The sequence below is a fragment of the Siniperca chuatsi genome, linkage group LG4, assembly GCF_020085105.1.
Source record: "Siniperca chuatsi isolate FFG_IHB_CAS linkage group LG4, ASM2008510v1, whole genome shotgun sequence".
NCBI lineage: Eukaryota > Metazoa > Chordata > Actinopteri > Centrarchiformes > Sinipercidae > Siniperca > Siniperca chuatsi.
Window position 1 is genome coordinate 25,306,041 of NC_058045.1, and position 22,431 is coordinate 25,328,471.

Here is a 22,431-nt window from a genome sequence, read left to right on the forward strand (position 1 = left end):
TCATTAAGGACGCGTGTGTACTTAGAGCGGGATAAGACAGAACTGGCAGCCTCTAATTCACAATTGAAAACAATGCATAGGTGATCAGATACAAACATGTCCCTGGTTTCCACAGATGGGGTTTTCAGGCCCAAAGTAAAGACTAGGTCTAAGGTGTGGCCACGGGAATGAGTTTGGCCAGACACATGTTGTTGTAAGTTGAAAGAGTTAGTGATATTTAAAAATCAGCAGCAAGGGCATTAGAGGAGTCATCAACGTGAATATTAAAGTCACCACAAAGAACAATTCTATCATAATTTAACACAAGACTGGATAAAAACTCAGGGAGTTCCAACAAGAAGGAGCCAGCTGGTTTAGGGGGGCGATATATAATAGCAAATATGACTGGGAGGGGGCCACCAAGTTTAAACATGAGCACTTCAAAGGAGGAAACATCATTGCAAGCTATGAGGTCACACTTAAAATGCTTCCTATAGACAGTAACAAGGCCCCCACCTCGACCACAGACCCTAGGGCAACTAAAGCAGTCATAATCAGGAGGGCACAATTCAGCCAGTTGACTGTGATCACCAGGATGTAGCCAGGATTCAGTTAAAAACATAAAGTCTAACTCAGTGGAAGAGATAAAGTCATTTAAAATAAACGTTTTGTTAGAGAGGGATCTTACATTCAGGAGAGCCATCTTAAAAAGTCTGTGCTGGTTCAGATTTGATGTTGAGACTGGAGGTCGGGTTCTGGCCCGGATCTTTATTAAGTTATTATTGTCGCTGTGTCGGTTGTGTCTGTTTCGCACTAAGGACCTGTCCGAAATTACCACAGGAATGTTAAAGGTGGCACTAGAGGCAGCCGGGCTCCAGATAGCAGCACTATGATCAGTCCACAAGGGGCGGTAGTGACAGCAGAGAGTACGTGGCTGTTTATTGTGGGCAGAGTAGAGGAAGAAGAAGAGCGAGGGGAAACAGGTGATGTAAATAGTCAACTACGTGAGGAGGACAGCACAGCGTGCTGCAGGTTAGCCGCTAGCATGCGACTACCTGACTTGTTTGGGTGAAGACCATCTCGTGCAAACAAGGAAGAACGATCCCAGAATAAGTTAAAGTTGTGAATAAAACCAACGTCATGGGTGCTGCAGACAGACTGGAGCCAGGTATGAAGGCTGAGGATCCTGCTAAAACGGCCAATTCCCCGACCCAGTGTAGGAATTGGACCCGAAATGAAAGCATGCTTTCGGTGCTGTTGAGCAGGTCAAAGAGGCGGATGAAGTCTGCTTTCGTCAGCTCCGATTGCTGACGGGCGGTGTCATTTGTGCCGACATGGACTATGATTTTCGTGATAGTCATCGGGAGTGCAGCCAGAAGTCCGGGAGCTTTTCGAGGATGTCGGGGTCGTTGCTCGGGAAAGCAGCGTGTGAGCGCATTAGCGAAGCGGATATTCCTCACTATGGAGTCTCCAACGATCAGCGTGGTTGGGGGGATGAGAGGAGGCAGAGTCGATGATCGCGGAGCCCGCCGAGTCCCATCAGCCGTTCCTGGGATAGTTGTGGCCGGGGACTGCTGCGGCGAGGGGGCGGCGTCCTCCTCAGCAGAGGTGTTCGCTGCCGTCTCAGGACGAATGAGACCTCCAGAGCTTCTCCTGATCACGGCCTCTTTCAGTAACTTGCGGCGAGAGGAGGAGGAAGACTTGGCTGCTGGAAGATGGGGGCGTCCCTCCAGTGGAGGAAAGTCCTGCGTGTCCAGGATGTCAAACCTGTTGGCCAGCGGGAGGTCCCGATGTGAAGGTGGAGGAGTTGGGCGCTTTGCACCATGTCTGTCCTTACAGGCTACAGTCCAGTGCTCCGGTTGGCGTGGAGTCGAACTCACCGGAGCCTTCTCACCACCCCCGCCGGCGAGTGACCGTGCATCCACTGGGGCTATTAAGTACACCAGTAAGTAAACAATTTTTTAAAAGCAATTCTTTGCATTTTGTCTCCTATATTATATTATGATTTGTCAAATAAATCAGCAAATCATATGCATGTGTATAATAGACCATGTCTATTAAAAAAAGTAAATATAAACACTGATGACTCCTGTAATGAAAGTGTTGACAGCTCTTCACTTAGCTGCTTATGCTAATGTTAACATTAGCCAGATTCTGAATAAGAGGATAATAAGCTTAAAATATAATATTGTGTGCTTAAAAGTTTAATGGGAAATAGCGACAGCTGTGTCCAACCTGTTTTTTTTTACACTCAACAACTGCTGCTACCTGCTAGATAATGGTCTAAAATTGATGTGAGGTGATCATCTAGAATAGCTTGATTATAGAGAAAAAACAAGCCACTTTCATGGTCTTTTAGGAACAACAAAAAGACACAACCCTCTCCTTAAACATAAAAATAATGGTGAATAGTGAATCTTCTTCCACAAAACCATGTTCAGGCAATATGTCGCATGCAGAGAGAGAGAGAGCATATTAATCAGGTTCTGATTTTTTACTCAGCTACAGCTGAGTTAATTTATTGGTGACAGTCTTTGGTGAACAGTCTGTGACCTTTCACTTGCTACAACACTTTAAAACACTGTTAAATATGTACTTAAAATCTTAAAATTGATTCTTGCGAGATTTTGTTCAATACTATTTAAAAAACAATCCCACTATTATTATTATTATTATTATTATTATTATTATTATTATACAATCTGTTTCAGTACAACTCCCTCTGGTCAGGAGTAACAGCTGATGCAGATAATGCATATGTGAATAACAAGACTAAAAATCTATGCGGCAAAATCCTTTTGATCTGCTCATACAGTCAGGGGCAGGAAACAGTATTGCAAAGAGCAATGGTGAGAGGAGTTTGGGAGGAGATGTCATCTGGTAAAACTGCATGAATCACAAAAGTGATGGGTGGAAAATGTTTAATATCGCAGGAGGGATTAACATCCCTCTGCAGCCCAGAGGACATAATTATATGCATCAAGTGATTTAAAAGCAGCCAGGCTCTCTTTAGTAGACAGACTTTCTCTATCAAGTGTACATAGGGTATGTACTGTAAAACTTCAATTAATAGCCTGGGCTTTTATTTGCTTCAATCACTGAAATCAACCTGCCGATATTTAGGACAGCTGTCTACAAGCCATATTATTCTCAGATATTTTCAAGCGGTTGCCGCTTGGATGTGACGTTACTAGTCAGCTGGTAACTAAACAGCTTATGAATGAACCAGTGATGGTGACGTATGAATGAAGTTGCTGATGGAGTCCTGTCCCCCCTCTTGTGCTACCGTTAAATGTTAATAATGTTAGATTACTATTTCTTATTTCATGGGCTATTTGGGATTTTTGGGGTTATGCATATATCATAATAATTAAAAAACGCAGTATTGGAATACTGATTTGGACGTTGATTATCATGGCAACAGTAGAAGCTTTGAAGTATTTGGTTCAGCCCTAAATGTTTTTTTATTTTTCTATAGTTACATGACAACTGCAAATTTCCTGAAGAAGACCGTGTGATACTGTCGATGTGGACCTTGAGTGGACATGTTTTGTCAACTATAATTTTAACTTTATTGTTTTTTTCAGCAAGTTGCTTTATTTATAAATACTGAAAGTGTCATATCATACCCCAGGTGTGTGTGCATCTTTGACTGTTTTGAAACAGGAAAACCATCTACAGTATCTATGCTACCAGCCCCATGAGATTTAATGCTAAATTACACACACCAAAAGACAAAATCATTGGATGGATGAATAATATGGTGAGACAACAAAAGGCTTTATCCTCTGTATATTGGCCTTTTTGGAATTTTTCAGACTGAGCTCATCAGGGTCAGCTCTGCATTATCACACTTGGCTAAACTTTCAACATAGACTGGAATTCAGTCATGAGGTTTAGAGGTTTATCCTGTTATGAACTGTTGGATAAGTGAACATTTGGACTTGGTGGCACTAAAATAAAAGTCAGGGGATCATCAAAGTGATCATCAAAATGTATGCACCAAAATGTTCGGCATATCCAAACTCAAATATTTGTTGAGATATATTTTATTCTGGACCTGACCTTTATTTGATAGTGACAGTGTAGATTCAGACAAGGAATGTGGGAAGAGAGAGAGGGGTATGACCTGCAACAAAGGTTTTTCCTGGCTGGAATCAGATGAGGGACTTGGCAGTCATGCGGTATGCATGTCAAACAACAGGCCACTGGACACCCCTAAAGCCAGCAGTTCTAATGTGGCTACAAATGAGTAAAATAAATATAATAGTAGCCTTTTTTATCTTATCAGGTTAACACCAATCTGAGCAGGAAAATATAAGCTGTTGAAGGAAAGTATTTTCATCATCCCAAGAATGAAGTGACTTTTAAATCAGTGTAAACAGCTGAGAAACAACTCAGCATACATCAGTGTCAATGTAAGAACTCGCTATTATCATGAAAGACCTAATTATGAACTTAAAGACTGTTTTCAAGAGATTTCAGCTTCACTTGACACTTTACATCTGCAGATTTACACTAGAAAAGCTCCTCAGCTGGATCCGAGAACACAGTGCAAGCTATGTTGTGCACCTCATGTCAAAAAGTCAGTTTTCACTGCTTTATAAAATCTTGGACTAGTGAAACAAGTCATGCATTTAGATGCAACAGTCTGTCTATACAGCAGGACTGAGATTAAAAAACACTCTGAGCTGAGAAACTACTGGAGCCCAGAGGAGGTTATCAAATCCAAGAATGCCAAGTCAATACTGCTGCAAAAAGTTCTTCACTAGGTGTATTGGGGAAAACAAACTTCTGTAAAGTCTCAAAAGCACAGTGGAGCATGCTTACCGTCTGAGATGGACTGTGTCTTTGATGTTGCTCCATCAATTAAGACACACACAGCTGTTCATTTTCTCCATGTATTTCGACCAGAGCTGTACTACAGATCATAGTGCTGTTTGAGCATGATGGGTTATTCACAGAATGAATCTTGGGGCTCCCATTCATTCTAACATGCCAGATCACCATCCTTGCAAGTAAACTTACATCATCCTCATCTTCTTGGCATTCATCTGCTTTGGACACAAACTTCAGTCACTGGACTCACAGGAACCAAAGTACACATCCACACATACTCAATAAGAGTTCTTCAGACTTTACACATCACCAAAGATTTAGGGTAAAATTGTAATGGGGTTGTAAATAGAATATTTGTAAATAGAAATTAATCATCACAGCATTGGTTTATGTTCGGCTGATGCAAACTGATAGATGACCAGTATTTTTTGGCCAAAAAAGTTAATGAGCTGAAAGAGTTTTATCAGTACAACTGATACAAAATCAGTCACACTGACTTGAAAAAGAAAAAATAGCCTCTGTAAGGCTGTAGCTACTGAATGCTAATGTCAGCACGCTAACATGCTCACAATGACAATGCTAACATGCTGATGTTTAGCACATAAGTTTTACATGTTCACCATTTTAGTTGGGCATGTTAGCATGCTAACATTTGATAATTAGCACTAAACACAAGGTACAGCTGAGGCTGATGGGAATGTCATTATTGCAGGTTTTTTGCAGGTATTTGGTCAAAAACCAAAGTAATTAGTTAAAGAATTGGACAAATAAAAATTTTGATTGGTGGTGTTAGATGAAAAGTCAGGGGATCACCAAAGTGATTACAATTAATCTTGAGGGAGACATAAATATCTGCACCAAATGTCATGGCAGTCCATCCAATAGTTGTCAAGAATTTTCACTTTTAAAACCAAAAATATCATGGGACATGGTGGCAGAAATGGAAAATCGGGGCATCACCTCAGTCAGTAGGATCCCTTGTGGGGACCATGAATTTCGGTACAAAATTTCAAGGAAATCCATGCAATAGTCATTGAGATATTTCAGTCTGGACCACAGTGGTGGACCAACTGACAGACCAGCGCTGTCATCCCTGGAGCCACACAGCTTGTATGGCTAAAAATAGCATTACTCAAGGCACAGCATTTCCAAAAACTGCCTGTCACCTGTAGAGTCATATTAACTTTAATTCACACTTTTTCTATGAAGGATAAATAACATAACAGCCTAGGCAAATGAAGAAAAATATTTTGTGTGTGTTTATGATTTATTTCATCATCTTTATAAAATCTATACTATAAAATCTATACTAAGTTTAAAGCGCACCACTGTTGTAAGATGACATTTACCAAATAAATCACAGCATGCTGACACCTCAGTTTTTTATCACTCCCAGACATGAAAAATTACAAAAGTATTGTTAAAAATGCAGATATCGTACACATCTCTCAACAACACCTTAGTGAAGTTCATACATTATTAAACCAGACTGAATGTGGCAGTATTTGATCTATTTAAGCAAAGATCTGAACATAGGGAAAAATATGGGTGTTAAGTTGGCTGGGATCAGCCTTGCCTGACTCTTCATCACCCCAGCCTGTTCTCTTTTAAAGGATGATGTTTTAGTACTTTATCCTTTATTAGATATTATACAGTGTGAAGAGACAGAAAGGTTTAGGGAAATGTATAGTAGTTGCACATTTTATAGAAAAAAATCAACTGTGCATGTTTCAATCAATTTGTGTCATATTGGGATCATAAGAAACAGGTTAAAGGTAGGCATAAGGTATATAAATATATAAAACACATTGAAGGATCAGGCATCAAATTAAAAATGAATGAACGGCCAGTCGATAAAAAGTTCTGAGAAGTGATTTAGAAGGAGGTAGTGATGTGGTGAGCCTGAGATCCTCAGGCAGTTCATTACAGAGCTGAGGTGTCAGGGTCTGACTCGCTCTCCCATGCTACCTGAACAAATGTCATGGCAAATTTAAAAAAGCGATGCAAAATGTAACGAGCTATGAATATATATACATCAGCAGGACTCAAGGAATTATGAAAATTGAGGGAGTTTTTTCAAACTTGTTAACACATTTCAGTACACATGACCTGTGGTAGACTGGCGATCCTGTGTGGGTGTACCCTGCCTCCTGTCCAGGTGGATAAGCAGGTAATGGATGGATAAAGTAAGGGTGTAAACAGATAAAAACTTCAATAAACAACCTAACTGGCTGATTCAATCACAATGTACTGAACACAATAGTGTCACCACTCTGTTCTATTGGTTTAGTATATGTGTCAGCATATCTTCACCGTGTATGCCAGAGCAAGCCTGCTAACTATGATCACCATAAACTGCACCAACACTAACCATATTCCTTCCCTGCTCTGAAAAATAAAATTCTAGTGGAAAGTAACTGCTGGACAGCTGTGGGTCAAAACAATAAAATTATACCGTTGTACAATGTTATTGTTATTGCGTCACCGTTCCTCTGGGTTGTGATGTGGATTTGTGAAACTGAATAGAGCTTCCTAAAGAATTTTTTTTTTTTAGAATTTGCAGAAACATTCTTGTTGTCACTGAAGACGTTATAGCTACAGTACTGCTATTACCAAAATGTCGATTATAGGACAGGCTAAAGCTGTGTGATCTCTCTCTCTTTCTATTTCACTCCATCACTCATCCTGACTTCCTGCATCACTAGCGGTTGAATGGCATACATTATAGTTTTGCTACATCTTTTTTTGTCTTGTATCTATGACATCACATAATGGTGATGGTGGCAGTGTTAGCACTCTGGTTGTTTTATAGTGGCTGTTACTGTGATGTTGATATGAAGATCATGGTTTTGTAACATCTCAGTCCTTGTAACAATTAATTGAAATGCCATTTCAAAATATATAATGATAGCCCCCAACCCTTTTTGCACTTCTGCTTATATGCTAAACTGCATTTCGTTGTCTCAGCTCTTGTGCAATGACAATAAAGTTGAATCTAACCTTATCTAATCTAATGTGAACCAAGGGGAAGCATACAGTATACAAATAAAATAAGACTGACCCTAGAACTCACCCGTGTGGCGCTCCACAAGTTAAAAGTGCTGAAGGGGAGTTAATGTAGCCTTGGAGATAAACAAATAAAAAAAAATTGCCAAATATGATAAAAACCTCCACAAAACTAGAATTTTAGAATTAGAATTTGGCATCTGTGATAGTTAAAAGGTCATTTGTGACTTTGAGAAGTGTAAAGGACTTGAAAGCAAGGAGAAAAAAGATTAAACTTATTTCTCAAGGCTGCCAAAAAATGAGTCAATCTTGTGTAGGATTTTTGCAATGAATAGTGGTTTGGATTCCATTCTGTAATTGTTGCAAACCAGATTCTTTTGATCAGTGGCTGGCATTTTTGAAATGATCAGGAGCAAAGCCAGTATATAATTTTCACTATAGAAAGCATCTAAAATGCAGTTCTAAGAGAAATTTGGAGGGTCTGACGTGAATAGAATTTGCTTTGAGATTTTTGTTGTTGGCTTGCTCTCTTACCAGGAGTTTAATGGGATGGCTGAATTCATTTCTGTGTACAGAGGAAAAACTGATGTGGGACTTGTTAATGTTAGCTTGGCGCAAGTGCTGGAGGTTAAAGGAGGAGGCTATCCTCTACCTTACATACATGATTTTGAAGCTGGGCTTGCCATGTTCACATCATATCATCCATCCACCCATCCCTTTTCTTCTGCTTAGCCTGGTCGCGGTGGCAACAGAAGTCCAGAAGTCCAGAAGTCGCTCTCCCCAGACACGTTCGTCAAATCATTCAGACCATAAAGTTGAAGGTTGTAAGACAGTGCTTGTTTAATAAGAAAAATACTTGCTGTAGCAGACCTGAAAAGCTTGTTTGAAGATATTCGTAATATTTTTATCTCTTGATAATACATGTGCAGTAAAGACTCATATTTTTCCATCTATGTTCCACCCTTTTTTACTGTACCCATATGCTGTAGCCACGGACCTTGGTTGTAGACTTTGCGTTGACAATGTTGTGTTTCCTTGTTTCTTTTTTTACTGTAACTGGTTGCAGATCTCTCTTGACCTTGAGCATTAATAATGCATTGTGAAATGTCAAAAAATGCATAGGGTTCACAGAGAGAAAATCAACCAGTTTTTCTCTACAGATTTTTCAGGGCTGCAGGTTTTCTGTGGGGCCAGAAAGTGTAACATTAAAAAAAAAAAAACTTTGAATGAGAAGCAACACTCTGAGTATCACTTTCCAACTGTCGGACATAAAAAAAAAAAATTAAATATTATTATTATTATTATACCACTACTGTGTGAAAGCAATCAGGAAACTGTAAGGATGGACACTGCCTGTGCAGTTCATCTACATCTAGCTTATTTTGATAAGAAAGAAAAAAAATCTCATTTGTCATTACGGTCTGAATTTCACCCAAGCATGAAATTCAAAGCCCATTGCTGACAATGTACATATACATTACCCAGCATGGATATTAATTTGTATAGAAACACGATACAGTGGAATGACACACTTCGACAGATCAAACAACATTAGCATCTTCCAAGTCGTGCATATCACATTATTATCTTGCTGTTTTCACAGTGTGAAATCCATTTCAGAGGCAGACAAAACAACATGCAGATGAGCTTGAGCAGTGACCCATGATGGTGTATGAGAAGAACACATTATGAACTCTGCGATATGAACACTTGAACATCAAAAACAAGAGTCCATCATGGATGACCAACAGAGGAAAACTAATTACCTTTTAAACAATCTTGTTACATTTTAATATGGAAAAATCCATCAGAAGTAGGATCAAACCATACAGCAGAGTGCAGAGACACACTGCAGACTGGGAACATGACTACTGGACAGAGAAGACTTTATTGAGGCTCGAACCTTTATTGTAACTCTTGATGCATTTATCATTACGGGCTGTGAGAAAATACTGGCTTACATCAGGGTCCAAAATTAGCACCTGCCACCTGCCAAATGTGAGTAAAAATCTACGTTGGTGAATAAAATAAATGAGGTCAGCCGCCATTGGAGGGTTGCTCAATCAACACATAAGTTGATTGGCCATGTTTTGTTTTGCATCGATGCTGCACACTGGCGGCGGCATGCAACGTATAATTGTACCACAATTCTTGATTGACCCCTCGCTGTCCACCCTTACTACGGTTACGCTTACTTTATCTAGCTAGCTACCCGACTCAATTAAAGTAACACAGAGGAGAATTTCACACAAACCGCAAAGAGAGTCTGCAAGTATGTCGCGGCACATTGCCGGAGTAGATCAACCTGAAAGGAAAAATGAAGAGCACGGGGGAAGTGTGGTTAAAAGAAAATGTATCGATAAGTGGTGCTTCACAGAGGGTGTAGGGGAACAACTACTTTAATATTAAATAATTACACTAGTTCAATGGGGAACCACCCTGGAAACAGGGAAAACAAATCAACCAAATTAATTAATAATTAATAATAATAATAATAATAATAATAAATTGATCAGTCTCTTAAGAAGGAATTTAATTCTTTTCAAGAGATTGACCTTTGTTTTCTGTTTCAAAGAAAACACAGACAACTTACAATATGATAAAAAGAATAAACAAACAGATGAAGATATTGAATGATGAGGTCAACCATAAGTTATTGGCAATAGTGAGGTGAGGTATGTGGTTTGATTATTAAAACAAAACTTATCAAAATGGGAATTAATTTATTTTAATCGACACCAACCATTTATCACAGCAAAAACTGTGGTTTAGTGTACTGTTTTGAAGAGCTGGCAGAGACGAGATGTTCCCACTGGCTTTCTGGCTTTGTGCGCAGGGTTGGGTCCGCCGTGCAGCGGGAGGTGCATGCCTGTCTGCCTGTGATTTGTGTGCTGCAGGATACACTCCTAGGTGACTCCGTGAAAGCAAATGGTCACCGAGCGGATGAGGTGTCCCAGCCAGTCTGGCAGTCTCGTTTTAAGTCAGATGGCAAAGGACCGGGCCAAGACGTCGCTGGCACAGTTCTCAGGGAGATGCAGGATTCAAAGTTCCCTCAGTTCTAACTTTTGTTGTGTTAGAACACAGATGCCGAGCAGGCTTCTTTCAGAATTTTTTACTTTCAAAGTTGGAAAAGGTCGAGTACAATTTATCTGGCTACACTAACTTCTTCAGCTAGGCTTGAGTGTTGGCTAGATGAAAACTTTAAAAAAGGAAATAACTAATATATACTGTGTATATATATATATATATATATGTATGTATATATATATATATATGTGTATATATGTATATATGTAAGAAATTTCACTCTAACATGCAAGGAGGCAGAAGCTATTAATGACTAAGTAACGATTTGAGCACAACACTGACAGAGATGGGAAGTCATTCATTCAAAATTCTACGGAGATTGGCTCGCTTTTGGAGCCAGTCTCAAGTGGCCATTCGAGCAACTGCAGTTTTGGGCACTTCATTTTTCAGCCCCGGAGGTTTCCGCTCGAGTCTGACCCATACTGTAGACTAATACTTCTGCCTCTGCTCCATCGATAAAAAAAAATTTTAATCTGTGTCTTGTAAGTGCCCCAACTTAATGGAAGTGCAATAGTGAATTGAGTACTCTTTTAATGTTTGTAGAGACTTGTGTTCCTTATGATATATATAGCTTTCATTTTTTGATTGTTCCAACACTTCACACCAGATGTATCAAGATCAGCATAAATACTCTACATGGTTTTGGTTTGAACATTTATTACATTATGAGGGCTGAAAGTCTTAAAGTCTGCTGCAAGCATTGCTGGAGGAAAGCTGTGCTTCCTGCTGCTGCTGGCAGTCCTAACACCAAAACATGTCTGCTGGTCTACTCTGATTAAACAGCAAGCAAGTTTGCAACTTTTTTATTGCATCACCTGTCTTTTGAGTGTGCTACACTTAACGCTTTAGCATTTTGTAATACAACATAAGGCTACTGTGAATGCACATTATTAGTCCTGTTATGTACATTTTTTTTCTGAAAAAAATACATTGCTCTAACATAAGAGAACCTCACCTCATTCTGATTTAGAAATATTATTTTGGGCTGATTTTTTTCCTGGGTGCCAGTGGTTAGTTTAGTGTGTGCTGAGCAGCATGAAAAAAATGATTCATATAATAGCTCTTACAAAACAGTCATTTATTGGGACGGGCAGCTGAGCTGTAATTACTCAACTGTACTGAGGTAAACTTAACAAAATCTTTTCTGTTTTTTATTTACACTGAATAATATGTTGTTAACATTAAACCCACATGTATGTACAGTAGAGAATGTGTATCTGTGTCTTAAAATAATCAGAACTCAAGGTGCACTCAGTTGGCTCAGTTGTCACAGGACCTAAGTGACAATACATTTAATTTATATTTGTTAATTTGCGGATGAAGACAGTGAAATGTGGTTGAAAGCCTTGAAACAGCAAATGAGTTAAGATTTTTTCATCTAACTACTATTCCCAAGCTCCGGAATTAACTAAACACTTGAGATAACAGAGTTCACTAAGAGGAATTCATATATCCAATGAGAAGTAAAAGTAATGCTGCCAATTAGCCACAGTTGAACACAAACTTCCTTTCGTACCTACGGTCCCAACTCTTCATGAACTACACGTCTGTAAAGTGTACAATTACTGTAAGATTACAGTCCACAGAAGAATATTTAAATAAAAATGTTGGGAAAATAAAACAAATTCTTTACACTAAATGAACCCTGAGACATTCCTGCTGCAGAGCTAATGACTGAGCCACTGTGGCTCTGTTAAAAAATACATCCTCTAGAAAGAGAAATTTATATTGGACACTCACAAATCTAGGCCTCACAAGTACATTACATAGTGGGCTCTGTTGAGGGTCCTTTATAGTATATGTGATATCAAAATGCTGTTTAAAATAAGAAACTGATACAGGAATGAAAGGAGCATGACTCAAAAATCAATGTGTGAGATATTAAAAGAGCATTAAGAGGATTCATATTTCCAGGGAGAATTTCATACAGGAGATCATATTTCCTCCACAAAAGGAAATATGTCACTAAGCAGGATTTAGCTTCTCATTTCCTCTGGTTAGGAGAGAGTGATTAGTGTCAGCCAGACTAGACTGGGACTATGCAAGATGTGCTCACAGTTTGTTCAGTATAATATGCCTTTAAATATAAAAGTCCAATTTAGCTGATCGAATGTATCATTTGTCCACATAGAATCTCAGGTCAACCTTAAAATCAATCAAGGAGAGTCAAAGTTATTTCTAAGAAAATGAAAACAATATCAATACATCACTCTGTCTGAAGAAATTCTTCATTCAGTCATTTTTATATCGACCTCAAAGAAACAATGAATAGAGAATAAGAGAACAGCCTCAAACAGAAAACTTGTGTAAAATAATGAAATTAAATTTTAACAGTTCACAAGCTATGAATTTGTCTTATACAGTTATAACATTATGTTAAAATGTTATGCTTGTTTGTGTTAGAGTGCATTTAATGACTTCTCCTCACCGCCCATGCAGAACGTCTTGGGTGTCTGTCCTTTTGTTGCTTTAACCAATTTTCCTAATAATAACAAAATGACACATTATGTATCCTGTTTGTTAAATTCATGCTAAGGAACACTTCAGCAGGAGCAATGCCGACATGTAGCGAAAAGGAATTCAACATTTTGGGAAATACGATTTCTTTCTAAAGTGAGATGAGATGATCAGAATCAGAATCAGAATCAGAAATACTTAATTGATCCCCGAGGGGAAACTCTTTTGTTACAGCGGCTCACCTTTACGTCAGTGCACACAGGAATAGAAGTACTAGCAAAAAATATAATACACTATAATACAGGTCAGAAAATAAGCGTCCGCTACCCTCAACCTGCTGCCCCAGCATGCAACAGTATATGGGATAGCACTGGCCACCACAGACTCATAAAACATCCTCAGCATTGTCTGGCAGATGTTGAAGGACCTCAGCCTCCTCAGAAAATAGTGGCGGCTCTGGCCCTTCCTGTAAAGAGCTTGAGTGTTCTTAGCCCAGTCCAGTTTATTGTCCATGTGTACTCCCAGGTACTTGTAATCCTCTACCATGTCCACACTGACCCTCTGGATGGAAACCGGGGTCACTGGTGCCTTGGCCCTTCATAGATCTTCATGTGTCACAGTGAAACGGCAGTTAAGAGTGTCTTTAGCTTTAGGATTTGATCAAATCCTTCAGGAGTAGTGAGATATGGAGTTTAGCGAACTGCTGTCCCTCACTGCAAATCAGGAGGGAGAGGATGAGGAAGAGGAAGAAATGTATGAATTTCAGCACAATCTTTTAGAAATGTAAAGTTTCTGGTTTAAGTTGACTGAGATCCAAACATTCACAGAGATGGAGTGGAGGGAAAAACGCTAGCATCTAACCAAAGTGAAAAATACACCCACTAACAACTATAAAGCTCACTAATTACCTGTATATACACAGTAGTCGATGTAAATGTAAAATATGTGGCTTTATATAATCAGAAAAAACAAGAATGTATGGTTTTAGTGGAAGTTACGAACATGAACTATTTTTTGGCAAATAGCCAGGCAAATATCTCCTCTTCCTGAGGTCTTGACGTCACAATGAGGTTGCCAGGTTTGGTGGCATCGTGCATGTACAGCAAGCAAAACCAAAACTTGTGACCCTATCTGGCTAGCTAAAGACACTGCACAGAAGTGCTGGGCATCTGGACAAACTGTTGTTCCTTAAGAAATAGACACGTGACTGCCCCTAAAATCACACATTTCTGTTCATGTACAGGTTAAACAAACAAAATACATGTGTAAATCCGACAAGCTTTGGAGGCATTGGTAGGTTTCACTTTGGACAGAGCCAGGCTAGTTGTATGCTAAGCTAGGCTAAACACATCTTGACTTCACCTTTGTACTTAACACACAGACATGAGAGTGGTATCAATCTTCTCATCTCGCTCTCGGAAAGAAAGCTAATGCTAACTATACAGTTTTCCTGCTCCCTACCAAGCTATTGAGACTGCGACTAGCCATGTCTGAAGTACTCACTTTAGGCTGTGCGGCTGGAAAAACCCTTATATCCCTGTATATGACTTTGCTTAAAGCTTTAAGCTAGTACCCTATAATGCCTCTTTAATAAGAACACTGATCCCGTGTGTGCTGTGGTCCCATTGTCTCTGTCAGTCACCCTCATTCTCCCTGCCTCATTAGGTTCCACACAGGAGCAAAGTAAAGGGGGGGATATTCAGTCTTATATGACGGCTCTCAGTGAGGTGTGTGCATGCTGATGTGATGTTTTGAGGCATGCCATCTCCATAGATGCTTAAGATGTCTTTGGAAATTGTGTTATCCAGTCACAGTGGATTCCGGCTCTGAAGTGTGAAGAATGTGGACGTTGCAGAGATTTGTGCTAGTCTGGTAGACAGAGAAACCCTGAGCCTACCATTAAGAAACCACTTTAGAGGAACAAGTTTTTTTTTTGTTCCGTATGTTTAAGGGACATAGCTAAGAGAGATGAAGCTCTCGAAAAAATTCATCATAAATTAAATACATCATCCTTTTTCTTTCCTCCATTTACTAAACTGTAAAGAATATGAGAGCTCTGGATTGGCCATTCACCTAGAAGAGCTCTCAGTTAGTGCAGTTTGCACAGCTGAATCATATGACTTAAGTTTCCTCCTCTGGCACTTTAAATCTGAAAGACTATTAAATCTGAAAGACTCGAATGACCTAAAATGCCCCTTAAAATCATATTCCCAGCCATATCTGGCCAATTTCATACGCATAAACCACTGCTGCTCCACACAATATACTGTCTGTCAGGTGGAGGAAATAGAGGCCACGGCAGATTCCACCAACAGGCAGCCAGACGGCATGTAGGCAGACAGATTAGCATCAGGAGGGTTTGACCTTAGCAGCAGGCGCACCGGGTGAAAAATGGAGAGATGGATGGTCTCCTCACATGGATTTATGTCTTAGAAAGATGAGAAACTCTTTAAGGGAAAAAGACAGCACCATCTGTGGAGATGATTGAGATGATGAGTTAGCCATCTTTCTTTTTTATGAACACATCCCTTATTTCAGCCCACTGACAAGTGTGATTTCACTCTGCTGTTCGGGTTTGTACAGAGACAGCAGTGTTTTCGCACATATTCCAATTATTCTTGGGTGCTAATATGAGAGATTGTGGGACTATGAGTTCTGATTAAAAACTGACCAATTGTGGAAGAAATATAGTCCCAAAATCTGTTGGAAAGCCTGGAATCTATTCATAAATGTAAAACCACACTCACCTCATTCAAGCCTCATGGCCTTTATATATAAAACTCAGTAGATTCAGTTGTTAACGCTGCATTGTTGTTATGGAGCATTAGCATTCTTTTGGAGTCGTGTTTCTGGCCAAGTCAAATATTCACTCTTCTTTTACCTCTATTATGGTCTCCACCAGCTTCTGTGGTAAATATCGGGCTCTTTAGCTGCTTAATGTTTAACTTTCTTCACCAGCTAGTTGCTAGCTTTGTCTGCCATTTGGTGCTGGGAAGGCAGTGGGTTTATCAGATCTGTTTTGCTGAATACATCTGTCTGCTGTGGCTGAGAACAGACATGATGAGGGGGGAATTTGATGATGAAGTATTAAAAGAGACTACAAATCTCTGCAGAGCTGCAGAGTCAGGTTCTCTATAACACCATGGTCATTTGATCCATCGTTAATATAAAAACATTTATTGGTGCACCTTTAACTTACAGTTAGGCAACTTAAGACAATAAAGACTTTGAAGTGATTTTATTTCTTTATTTCATATTCAGAATATTTTAATATCTGTAAGGAGCCTGGATGATATAGTGCGGTGAAGCCCTGCAGAGCTGAAAATTTTACAAGGTGAAATCCAAGTTAAGCCACAAAACTCAAAGATCCAGTTAAAGGGCGTCATGGTGGCTCAGTTAATTCACGCGCCAAGCATCTAACTGTGACATCCTGGGTACAAATCAATGTCTCTCCCTCTCTCTCTCTCTCTTACTTCTGCTCTCCTGCTCGAGTAGTAAAACAAACTTTGACCATGAAATTAAAAGATTGTATCAAACTATTTTTGCAATCAAAATTCAATATCTGCATATTCGTTATATAATGTATTAGTAAGTGTTTGTTACTTTATGCTTATGTGGTGTTACATTTGAGACAGATGTGTGGTGGTTTAATTTTTTTTAATTATAGAAAGCACAAATGATTTGCCTGATGTGATGTAAAATCTTTTCAGAGCTGCACTCCAGTCAAACAGAAAATCAGAATCCTGAGCTCACAAAAGGCAAAAAGCCCCCCAAAAATCTGGTTTACTTTTGTCACTGTAACCCAAGATACTACATAATCATGGATTGCAAGTTTTTTCAAATAATTGCTTCAAAGAGGATTCAGGAAATTGTGTAGTGTTTATCCGGTCTATTAAGGCGGTAAGAAAACATAGAAGAGGCAGAGGAGTGAAAGTGTTTCCTCAAGGCGAACAGCCAAACATTAAAGTAACAGCAGTTCATTACTGAGCTTAAGCAATGCAGTTTTCTAACCTGGAATAAAACACAGTGATCAGTGGAGACCAAAAGAGTTCTGGGAATATTACAGCTTTTGTGCCCAAATCATACACGCACACACACATTACAGTGCATAGACTCACACATGTTCACACACATGCATTACAGAGGTGAAAAGACACCCTGCTGTTCACATCTCATAAGCAGCCAGGGGGAAGTATGGAAGTGTGTGTGTGTGTGTGTGTTCTTCCTGGCTGAGCAGGCAGGATTTTTCTCCCTGAAGACATAAAACACTGATTGACTCCTTTCTCCTGTGCTTCAAACACACACACACCCACATACACACACGTATGCATAATGGTGCTCCAGGTGTGGACTCACATGTTTCACATGAGCAATCATGATGCACACACACACACACACACACACACACACACACACACACACACACACACACAGATACACTGACTTCTTTCACATGCTCCCCAAAGATTTTGAGACATTAATATGGACAAAAGGAGGGAAACAACACTCAGATTTGGAGGGTGTGTGTGTGTGTGTGTGTGTGAGAGAGAGAGACAGAGAGAGAGAGGCTTATTGTTCTGTAATCTGCTCTTGGGATCCTTGGGGAAGTGGAATTGCAACACCTGATTATCTCCGAGCCCGAGCATCAACAAGAAAGGTAATTCTCCAGAGACAGATTGAAACTCTTTCTCCCACTCTCTCTTTCTTTCAATTTCTCCATTCTCCCTTTTTTCTCTTTATCTCCTTTCTCCATCACTCTGCGCGCACACACACACTCATTCTCCCTGTCCTTTACACACACACACACACACACACACTTCCACTCCTTTCTATACCGCCTCCTGTCTTCCCACATTCCTGTTTCTCTCGTCCTCCCGATGTCCCTCGTGTCTTCCTCTCTTCCACCTCTCCTTCCTCTTCTCTTTCATCATTGTATTTGAAAGGCCTGGTGGTTTTGATGATTGCTGATGAGAATTTTCCATCACTGAAATAATTCTGCAATCTCCGCTGCCATTTCGTTCCCTCAGACTGCTGCAGGTTGCTATCAGAGGAAATAGGCAGAATCACTCTCAACAGGTTTCCAGGCTTGTTTCATATGTGAAATGCTACTATGTAAAGTAGCCGATCAACTCCAAGTAACCAAACCTATTCAGTGTTGTGCTATGACCTATTCTGCGCTATTCACCTTGAGGAGAATTCAATTTCACTTCACCTCTTCAGTTTGCCACCCATACGAGGCTCTACCTCATACCTCGGAAAAGCTGCAGCGATTCCAAATCCATGTGTGCAGAGAGACTGCATTGTATCTCTTCAAGTGACTGACAGCTAGTCAGGCTGAAATAGAAGAAGCAGCACAGAGCAGTGTTGCTGCAGCAACAATAGCCTTTACATAGCCGCACCTCGCTTCATTTCAGTTCCATTACATTCAATCATCCCCACTGTGGAAGAAGTGCATTTTTCTGTGAAAGTCGCAGCAATCTGTACGCTCAAATGGTTTGCTAAGATCATTCATAATTCAGCTGTGGGAAGGAGGAATGGAAACTTTTCTACTGCGGAATTAAGCACACTCAGTATGTGTTCCCTGCTTGCTGTTTCAAAACCATAATACACAGCAATATAATGAGATGCAACACAGTCTTACACATTTTTATTTTGGGAAAATGCACAGTAAGTAATAAACAAGCCCCATCCAGGGCTATCCATGTATGGCACCTTTGTGAAAATGTCAAATTAAGGGACCCCAAAAGTTACAAGTTCTCTGCGTGTCAATTGGTCAAAGGCCACTTAAACATGTAGACAGGACAAGCTGAACCACAGTTGCAACCTTGTTTGAGAATTTGCACCAAAAAAGCACAATATCAACTAAGGCAGGTCCTGCATTATTCATTATGAGCATTGTGTCAAAATCTAATTTTAAGACCATTATTACTGTTATTATTATTACATTTTATTTTGTGCTCATGTGGTGCATTTTCCCAAATAAAGTTGTGCTTAATCAAATAATTAATCAAAGCTTGTGTCCAATGTGCCATTTTAATGAAGGTTCAGGAACGAGACCACACCTCTCTCTCACTAATCCATTACCTGTGCCTCACTAATTCAGTCACGTTCCTCTCCAATCCAATCACCCATACATACCTATATAAGCATGTCTAACCCTTTTTCTCTCCCGTTTGTCTCAGTTCTCTCGACCCTCCCCTTCCAACCCCGTTCTTCTCCTCTCTCCCCTCTAAGCTGACAGCACGGTGGCTCAGTGGTCAGCACTGCCTCACAGCAAGAAGGTCCTGTGTTTGAACCTCGGCCATCCCAGGTCCTTTCTGTGTGGAGTTTGCATGTTCTCGTGGGTTTCCACCGGGTGCTCCGGTTTCCTCCCACCATCAAAGACATGCGTGTTAGGGTTAATACTTCCATCTAAGTAACCCTTCTAACCTTCTAACCCTTCTTCTATGAACCACAGGGGGATTATGAAGCAGAAGCTCATCGAGATGTGCCCCCCCGTCTCAAACCCCGGGTTCCAGGCCATCATGACTCTAATCCCCATTCATCCCCATGCAATCGACCCCCTTAACCCCCTGACCCCTTTCATCCCTCCCCTCGACCCCTAATCATCCTACGGTACACGACCTTTGTTCTATCCTTCCCAAATCCTCTCGCCAATCTGAATAAACTACCTTTTATACTGCACAATTGGTGTGGTCTTTGTTAGTGGACGCATAAAAAACCTGAGTGGAAATGCTGGAAATTCAAGAAAAACTTGAAATATTTCAAAAACTTTTTATGCTTGACTGAAGTGAAAACGATGTATCAATAAAAGCAAATTATGCAACAAAGTGCAAAAGAAACAAGCCTTTTCCTCTGCCCCATTCACTGTCACTTGTTCACTCACTTGTCACTGCTCGCTCTCTCTCACTCGCTTCTTGCTCTGTCTCACTTGCTCAACCACACAGTTGCTACGCACATATGTGGTTGTTTATTAGCCTACAACAAGGAGACAAGCTTTGTTTAAAAAAGGCTGCAGGTAGCAAGACAAAGGTCTGCTGAAAATAACAGGAGGTGTGGGAAATCCTACATCAGAGTGCAGACAACGAGACGACTCTGGTTGCTCCAATCCTTTTTGACCAATCAGTGGTCTGCAGTGTTTTAACTCCATTTTTTAGTATTGGCTCAGCTCTCTTGGAATCTCAACAGAGGGGTTACAAAAAAACAGGATGGAATGGGATGGTTCTATGTCATCCACAACTTTTGTCAATGGAAACACGGAAATAACCGTGAACTGAACTGCATTGCTTGGTCTAAACATGGCTTTAAACATCCCTCAAGCTTCCACTGAAGAGACGAAGACATCAGATCTGTGTGGAGCAATGAGGAGACTGTAACGTCCTCAATTTAATACATGACACAAACATAATTGTCATATTGCCATCATGTTTTCTACATTGTTTTCCACCTTTTGAAGTTTGACTGGTACACTTTTAATGATAAATGGACTGTGATTGTGCAGCACCTTTCTAGTCTTCCGACCACGCAAAGCGCTTTAAACTACATGTCATTCCCTCCATTCACACACTGATGGCAGGTGCAAGCTGCTCATCAGAACAAAGAAACTAATCATTCACGCACACTCACACAATTTGGGGTCAGTATCTTGCCCGTGGAGACTTCGATATGCGGGCTGGGGGAAGCCGGGATCGATCTTCCGATTAGTGGACGACCAACTCTACCTCTAAGCCACAGCCACCCGTAATTGTGTCATCTCGTTGCGCCCTCTTCTTCTGCACTGGTTTGATGGCACCCAACTGGAGAATTAGTGCCACCAACTGTTCTCAGCTCAACTCCTAATATTTGCATAACAGTAGTGGATAGAAACACATTAATTCGCATTTTCTTTTGCCGATTTTCTGGAAATTCATTTATAATTTGCGGTACATCACCTTTCTTTTTTTCTCTCTTCCTCTCTAGCCTTCCTTTACCCATAACGCTGTGTCACTGGCTCCTGTTGATGCGTCATCCAGATGTCTGATCCGGGTCATCGTCCTCCAAGAGACTCAGCCATTGTTTGATTTGACTATGTTCATAACTCTTCTTACATGTTGTCTGCAATGAACTGCTTCATCCTCTCTTGGCATCTCTTGTTTCTTCTCCCTCTGTGGGAGTGGTATCCTTGAGTCTTGTCTCTTTTGTGTATGAGTATTAAAATTGGTGATACAAAGGAGATTTTGTGGCACAGGTCCTAACAGTGCTTGGTGGCACCTAGAAGTTGCTTAACATCTTCACGGATCCATAGTCTTCATATATGTTTGCATTTTATTTACCAAAAATTTGTCATTCTATCTCTTCACATTGTAATTTTATAATTGCTATTTCTGCATACTCTGTATGTACGACAGATAATGTATGTCTGTGCAGCCTAGAAGAGGATGCTCTCCATTGTTACTCTTCCTGAAGCTTGACCCATTAAAGTTTGGATTTTAGTTGAGTTTTTCCTTTCCATCAGGATTAAGAGTCACAGGTGTTGTACAAATTGTAAAACACTCAGAGGCAAATTTGTGATTTGGGGCAATATGAATAAAATTGGCTTGACTTGACTATTGAGGCCTTTTTATTCAGTTGGGAAGTCTGGGATAGCTCCCTGACTTGCTCTCCATGTCTGTTCTAAACAAGAAGCACTGAGGCTATCTAATATGCCAGTATAATCACCATAATATATTGAACATAACCAGCTCCGCTAATGAGGTCATTCATTTAGCTAATTAATGCACTAATTAGAAAATGTTTCGATGTCTGCACATAACTCATTGGTGGTATTTAGATTAGCTCTGTAACGTAAGTACTAAGGAGTTGCTGTAGTTTCATGGAAATGAGTGCTTCCTCATTAAAATCTGATGCAGAATGTGGACAAAGAATCCTTGTGGGTAAAAACAACATACAGACATGTGATCAGGACATAATAGAAAATGTTCAGGGAAATAGTTCTCTTAAGAAAGGATTGGGTATAGTAGGTCCAGACATACTGTAAAAGGCTGAACTGAAAAAGTTCCCTGGCCTCGCTGTCCCAGCAGTCTG

The 22,431-nt window shown here is 40.1% G+C and overlaps 1 protein-coding gene and 1 long non-coding RNA gene across 3 annotated transcripts in view; one reads left to right on the forward strand and one right to left on the reverse strand.

The window, feature by feature from the left end:
* galnt18a (UDP-N-acetyl-alpha-D-galactosamine:polypeptide N-acetylgalactosaminyltransferase 18a) overlaps positions 1–22,431 on the reverse strand; it is a 163,054-nt gene that overhangs the window by 118,397 nt on the left and 22,226 nt on the right. The window lies entirely within an intron of this gene.
* LOC122875085 lies at positions 1,865–21,953 on the forward strand. Its single transcript, XR_006377744.1, has 2 exons — positions 1,865–1,924; positions 21,328–21,953. It is a non-coding gene; the product is annotated as an uncharacterized LOC122875085 (long non-coding RNA).